The following is a 7,484-nucleotide window of genomic DNA, read 5'->3' on the forward strand; positions in this document are numbered from 1 at the left end:
ACCCAATCAGGTAAATAGCAACTGGGTGAGCAGAAGTGTCAGTGTGCAGGAAAACAACTCATAAGGGGATGCACGGTCCGAGGTGGAGACAGATTCTCCTGGGACAGTCACTGGGAAGAAGACACACCGATGTAGGGTTATGGATAACTGTCTTTTACTGAGTAGGTGCAGATGACATTACACACAGTACGAAGCAGAGTAGAAGGGATGCAGTGTAACCCTTGGGAGCCCTGTTGCCTTGCAGGGACTTATGGTGCTTTATACCTACTTGATTAATATAGACTTTAACCCTTAACGACCACGAGCATATATTTACGCTCGTTGCCGGCTCCTGTTATGTGAAGCGCATTCAGGAGCAGAGCGCGCTTCATACCCAGCAGGTCCAGATTGCTATCAGCAGCCAGGACCCGTGGCTAATGCCGGACATCGCCGATCAAGCTGGAGATCCAGGCTGGAGCAGCAGAGCACCAATCACACTGATCAATGGCATTGCATTGATCAGTGTCTGCAATCAAGGTATTACATGTTATAGTCTCCTATGGGGGCTATAACATTGCAAAAAAAAATAAAGAAGGGTAAAAAAAATAGTTAATAAATGTGATTTAACCCCTTCCTCAATAAAAGTTTGACTCACCCCCCTTTTCTCATTTAAAAAAAAAAATGTAAAAACGATAAAAACATAATGTTAATTAAACCAAACGGTCAATGGCGTACTAGTAAAATAAATTCCAAAGTCCAAAATTGATTATTTTTGGTTACTTTGTATACCCTAAAAAAGATGCATAAAAAGTGGTCAAAAAGTCCCATCAAAACAAAAAAGGTACCGATTATACTCATGAAATGCCAGATCATGGCGCAAAAAATAAGCCCTCATAAATCCCTGTATACGGAAAAATAAAAAAAGTTATAGGGGTCAGAAGATGACAATTTTACACATACTAATTTTGGTGCATGTAGTTATAATCTTTTTAAAGTTGTAAAATAAAATAAAACCTATATAAATTGTGTATCCTTGTAACCGTATGGACCTACAGAATAAACATGTGGTATCGTTTTTACCAAAAAGTGTACTGTATAGAATCGGAATGCCCCAAAAGTTTTTTGTTTTTTTTTCAATTTTGCCCCACAAATATTTTTTTTCTGGTTTCGCTGTAAATTTTGTGGTGAAATGATTGATGTCATTATAAAGTACAATTGGCGGCAAAAAAAATAAGCCCTCATATGGGTCTGTAGGTGCAAGATTGAAAGCGTTATGATTTTTTGAAGGTGATGAGGAAAAAACGAAAATGCAAAAATGGAAAAACCCTGCCTCCTTAATAGAATAAACTTGAGACTGAAAGATTTCCCACACTGACTAGGGTTCTGAGAAGGTCCTATAACTATCACCGCCAGGCCTTGACTTTCCGCTGTACGAGGGAACACTTGCAGAATAGTGGGGCTGACTTGAGAAGATATTTTCTTAGGCTTCCCTCAGGATTTCTCCACACACTACTTTCACCTCCTTTCCACACTGTACTCAACACACTGAACAACTCCTCCCCACCTACACTATATATACTGGTCAATTTAGGGGTTCCCATGGGCAGAAAGTGTCACCTGATTAACACTGCTCCTCTCTCTCTTAAAGGCATAGTACACAAATTACATAATGCACAGTGAATACAGTAAATGGTATAAATTGTGGAACATATTAAACAATTTAAATATTTTCACAGTGGGACCAACACACGTGCAGCAGGCATGCCCTAGGAGATTCTTAGCCCACAGGACAGCCCTTGGTTCTGGGACACCCCACTGGGAGTTGTAGTTTTGCAACAGCTGGAGACACACCCTTTGGAAAACACTGCCAGTTTGTCTTGCTTAGCACACTCTTCTCTGTCTCTATTGGTCGCCATTTGAGCACTCCCTTTAAATGAGTACTACAACATGTTAAGTTTTTTTTTTTTTTTAAGTGACTGTGCCTAGTTAAAGTGTTACGGTCATTTGGAGTAACTTTTGATATGTCTTCCAGACCTTACGGTCTTTTGGTAAAACTTTTGACATGTCATCCAGAAAAGTCAAAAGATTAGATCGCACCAGGTCTCCGTCCTGAGACCAATTGTGATCTTGAGTTATAACTTTGTAAAGTGCTGCCATTCCCTGTACCCTGCTATAACTTGCAGAGGGTCTCATGAGTGAGCCCCGTTGCGATCAAAAGTTGTGACTTTTCTGGTAAACGTCAAAAGTTTTACCGAGGGATTGTGACACTTTAAAGAAGCAAAAATTAACTTATGCCTTATCCACAGGATAGAAGATAAGCGGATGATCGCAGGGGGTCTGACCACTGGGACCCCTTCATGATCACCGGGATGGGACCCGAGGCTCAGTGAGGAGCGCTTGCTGCAGCTGGCATGCGCTCCATTCATTTCTATGTGAGTGCCAAAAAGACCCGAGTACAGCTCTGAGGCATTAACGGCACTCCCATATAAATGAATAAAACACAAGCCGTCTACAAATAGACGACACAAGGTCCCAGTGGTTGGACCCCCGCGATCAGCTACTTATCCTGTGGACAGGGGATAAGTTAATTTTTGCCCTCCTTTAACTACAAAACTACAGGAAATGTGAGGTCATGTCAAATACGATTCCAATCTTCAAAGGCTCGGCCTGCTGTTCTGTCCCTTTCCATGCTTTATACTGCAGCTCTCCTTGTTCGTATTAGCTGCATTGTATAAGCACAGGCCTAGCAATTCCAAGACAGGCAATAATACATTGCATTAAAGAGAATTACAATGTATTCTATCAAAGGATCACAAAATAAAATGTTTGATTAAAAAAAAATCCAAATCTGCTAAAAGTACAAAACTACGTGCTATGATCCACATGACAACTATTACTCACTGTAAGTGTTATTGTTGGCTTTTGTGTATTGAATACTCTGTTCCCAGTTTAGTGGTTTGAAAATAATAAACCAATGTTGCAATACTGTGATCTTCTTTTGAGGCTACATATGAATTGCAAAGTAGAACAACAATTTGGTAATAGACACAATGCTGACATATCTGCAGACTGCAACAATCAGAAGTGCAAAAGGATTTTATGGGGGAAGCAAAGAACTAAGGGGGAATTTATCATTGCTTTACATGGCTTTTTTATTTAAGCTTGTTGCAAATTTTTGCGCAAATGGCGGTCTGCCTAAAAATGATGCAACTTTTTTGCTTAAGTTATTTTAGCAAAACTCCTTAGGATGAAGTCAAAGGTGTGTTGACTTTTGCAGTAGTAGCTGAATTTTCAAATTAAACAAATTAAAATTGTCACACATTTTTGCACAATCTCACTCTAGTCCGGACCATGCATTGAAACTAGCTAATATGTAAGCTATATAGCTATTTATGAAGAATGTGCACCTTTTTTGATAGCATTATGGTAAGTAAAGATGATTGGCGACATTTATCAATGTGCGTGTGTATTGTTGATTTTTTATACACCCTTTTTAACCCCATGCGCCAAATGTATTAAAAAGGCACAAGCAACATAATAAAAAAGGCGCAGCCACGAACATCCTGCCCAAGCTCTATCTCACACTTTTTAATTACACAGGTTTTCCAATGTCGTAGGAGTTTCTCTTTAGCGTTAGTTAAATAGGCGGAACTTACCTAAATTCATAGGTAAGCTGTGTTTGTGGAGATGGTGTCTCGCAGAGATCATGACAGAAATCAACCCTCAACTTCGAACTCTGCTCCTAGTTCTCAAAATCAGAATATGGAGGAGGGCAGTATGGAAGAGGTTGGAGGGAGGGAAGTGTCCACTGAAACTGGTGGGAGTATTCGGTGTCGTGGTCCCAAAAAGCGGAACTTTTCGGAACGTGAAACCAAACTAATTGTTGATGAGGTTTTTTTTTTTTTTATCTTAAGATTTTTGACGCAAAATTACTTTTTCCGTTTTATTTTCTTGATCTTGGTTTCTTGTTTTCCCTTAGATCATAATGTTAAAAATTACTAATCGTCTAAGGTCATTGTTGCCTCTTTTGCTGTCTTTGGTATTATTTTGAACATACCAATTTTTTTACATTTTTGGGGCCATGGCCAACTGTCTTCCTTTTCTTTATGCGTACCTGTCCTAGTGCCAAACTAAAATTAAAAAGTGGTCTGTTACTCCTAATCCAGATAATGTACCTGTAATTTTGTTGTGTTTCTGGCCTCTTTTTCTCTAACCTATAACCTTTTTCTGTTGCTCACTTGTTTTGGTTTTCTCCTTCTGAGGTGGCATGTCCATCTCTCTTCTGGGACCCGGCTGTTTTTTCCTGCCAATTTTAAAGACTGACTACATTAAACATATGTTCCTAGTAAAGCTGGATGCTTAGTAACAATGCTGTAACTATGTGTGTCATATCACATAGACAAGTCTCTCTGGTGTCAAGGGGCTTTTGTGTAATACTGCTAAAAGCACATCACTGAAGGAAAATAGTATTACTAAAACATACCATTTATTGAATAAATATTAAAACTGATAAATCTCTAACCATCAGTGATATGGAACAATGCCAAAAAGATGGCTAGATGCACATGCTAATACATGTAGGAGCAAGAAATAATGTACCAGTTACCCAAACAATTCCACAGTACTTGATATGGTAGCCAACTGATCCACCAATGTAATAGGTTGGGTCAGTTCCTCAAATATAACTAGGCACAGGTAACCAAAAACATGAACCCAACACGTTTCTCCCCTAAATTATGTGGGGTTCATCAGGGGTTAATACATAAATAGAACAAATATCCTCAATATTCTTGCCTTAAATTTATAAGGTGGTAATAAAGCACCACGGTTACCTGTTCCCGAGGTCTGCGCTTCTTCTGGCTCCGGCGCTGTTGCTGTGTGCGCTGCGATGCACAATGACGAGTGACGTCCCCAACGCGACGTCACCGTCAGTGCGCACAGTGACAGCGCACAGCAACAGCGCCGGAGCAAGAAGAAGCACGGACCTCGGGAACAGGTAATTATAACACCGGGGATGGGGGAGGCGATGGGGCAGCTGTGGTGTTTGTACTCAGGAGGACTGCGTATAGAAGCGAAGTGGGGACCAGATAACGCTATATGTCTGGTCCCCACTTCGCTTCTATACACATTTGCCTCTGAAGCGCTATCACTGACAAGAGGAGCATTAGCAGAGCATCGGTCAACGGCTTCCCAGAGAGATGCTCTGCCAATAAAATGCTTGTCAATGATAGCGCTCCCGGGAGCTTATGATTGCGCTGAGCGGGGGCATATATAACATGCGCTGCTGGGGGCATATATAACATGCGCTGCTGGGGGCATATATACAATTTACCATGTGACACAATTTCCAACCCGTGGGACACAAATTTTTTTCCCATGTGACACATTAGTAAATCAGGGAGAAAAATACACTGAGTAAATGAAGAAACACTCAGAGATAAACCCGACACTCTTAGTGAATGAGAGCCAATGTGTATGTATGTATGTGTGTGTGTGTGTGTGTGTGTGTGTGTGTGTGTATGTATGTATGTGTGTGTGTGTGTGTGTATGTATGTATGTGTCACGATGCCGGCTGGCAGGAGGTGGATCCTCTGTGCCAGAGAGGGATTGGCGTGGACCGTGCTAGTGGACCGGTTCTAAGTAACTACTGGTGTTCACCAGAGCCCGCCGCAAAGCGGGATGGTCTTGCTGCGGCGGTAGTGACCAGGTCGTATCCACTAGCAACGGCTCAACCTCTCTGACTGCTGAAGATAGGCGCGGTACAAGGGAGTAGACAGAAGCAAGGTCGGACGTAGCAGAAGGTCGGGGCAGGCAGCAAGGATCGTAGTCAGGGGCAACGGCAGGAGGTCTGGAACACAGGCTAGGAACACACAAGGAACGCTTTCACTGGCACAATGGCAACAAGATCCGGCGAGGGAGTGCAGGGGAAGTGAGGTATACATAGGGAGTGCACAGGTGAAAACACTAATTGGAACCACTGCGCCAATCAGTGGCGCAGTGGCCCTTTAAATCGCAGAGACCCGGCGCGCGCGCGCCCTAGGGAGCGGGGCCGCGCGCGCCGGGACAGGAACGAGGGAGAGCGAGTCAGGTACGGAAGCCGGGGTGCGCATCGCGAGCGGGCGCCACCCGCATCGCGAATCGCATCCCGGCTGGAGGCGGTATCGCAGCGCACCCGGTCAGTGGATCTGACCGGGGCGCTGCCGTAGCGAAGATGTTGCGAGCGCTCCGGGGAGGAGCGGGGACCCGGAGCGCTCGGCGTAACAGTACCCCCCCCCCTTGGGTCTCCCCCTCTTCTTAGAGCCTGAGAACCTGAGGACCAGACTTTTATCTAGGATATTGTCCTCAGGTTCCCAGGATCTCTCTTCAGGACCACAGCCCTCCCAGTCCACTAAAAAAAAAGTTTTACCTCTGACCTTTTTGGAGGCCAGTATCTCCTTTACGGTGAAGATATCAGAAGAACCGGAGACAGGAGTAGGAGAAATGAGTTTGGGAGAGAAGCGGTTGATGATGAGTGGTTTAAGAAGAGAGACATGAAAGGCATTAGGAATACGAAGAGAAGGAGGAAGAAGAAGTTTGTAAGAGACAGGATTAATCTGGCACAAAATTTTGAAAGGACCAAGATAGCGTGGTCCCAATTTGTAGCTGGGAACACGGAAGCGGACATATTTAGCGGAGAGCCATACCTTGTCTCCGGGAGAAAAAATGGGGGGAGCTCTTCTTTTCTTATCAGCAAACTTCTTCATGCGTGATGAAGCCTGTAAGAGAGAATTTTGGGTCTCTTTCCATATGGTGGAAAGATCACGAGTTATTTCATCCACAGCGGGCAAACCAGAGGGCAAGGAAGTAGGGAGGGGGGGAAGAGGGTGACGGCCGTACACCACGAAAAATGGGGATTTGGAAGAAGATTCAGAGACTCTGAAGTTATACGAGAATTCGGCCCATGGTAGAAGATCTGCCCAGTCATCCTGGCGGGAGGAAACAAAATGCCGTAAATAATCACCCAGGACCTGGTTAATTCTTTCTACTTGCCCATTGGATTGAGGATGATAAGCAGAAGAAAAGTTTAATTTAATCTTGAGTTGTTTACAGAGAGCCCTCCAGAATTTTGACACGAATTGGACGCCTCTATCCGAGACGATCTGCGTGGGCAACCCGTGAAGACGAAAAATGTGTACAAAAAATTGTTTTGCCAACTGAGGCGCTGAAGGAAGACCAGGAAGAGGAATAAAATGTGCCATCTTGGAAAATCGATCAACGACCACCCAAACAACAGTGTTGCCACGGGATGGGGGTAAGTCTGTAATAAAGTCCATACCAATCAGAGACCAAGGCTGTTCGGGGACAGGCAGAGGATGAAGAAGACCAGCGGGCTTCTGGCGAGGAGTCTTATGCACAGACAGTGCAGGCCCGCACAAAATCAACAACATCCGTCTCCAGAGTCGGCCACCAATAGAAACGAGAGATGAGTTGCACGGATTTCTTGATGCCCGCATGGCCTGCGAGAT

This window comes from Hyla sarda, chromosome 2, assembly GCF_029499605.1.
Source record: "Hyla sarda isolate aHylSar1 chromosome 2, aHylSar1.hap1, whole genome shotgun sequence".
Taxonomy (NCBI): domain Eukaryota; kingdom Metazoa; phylum Chordata; class Amphibia; order Anura; family Hylidae; genus Hyla; species Hyla sarda.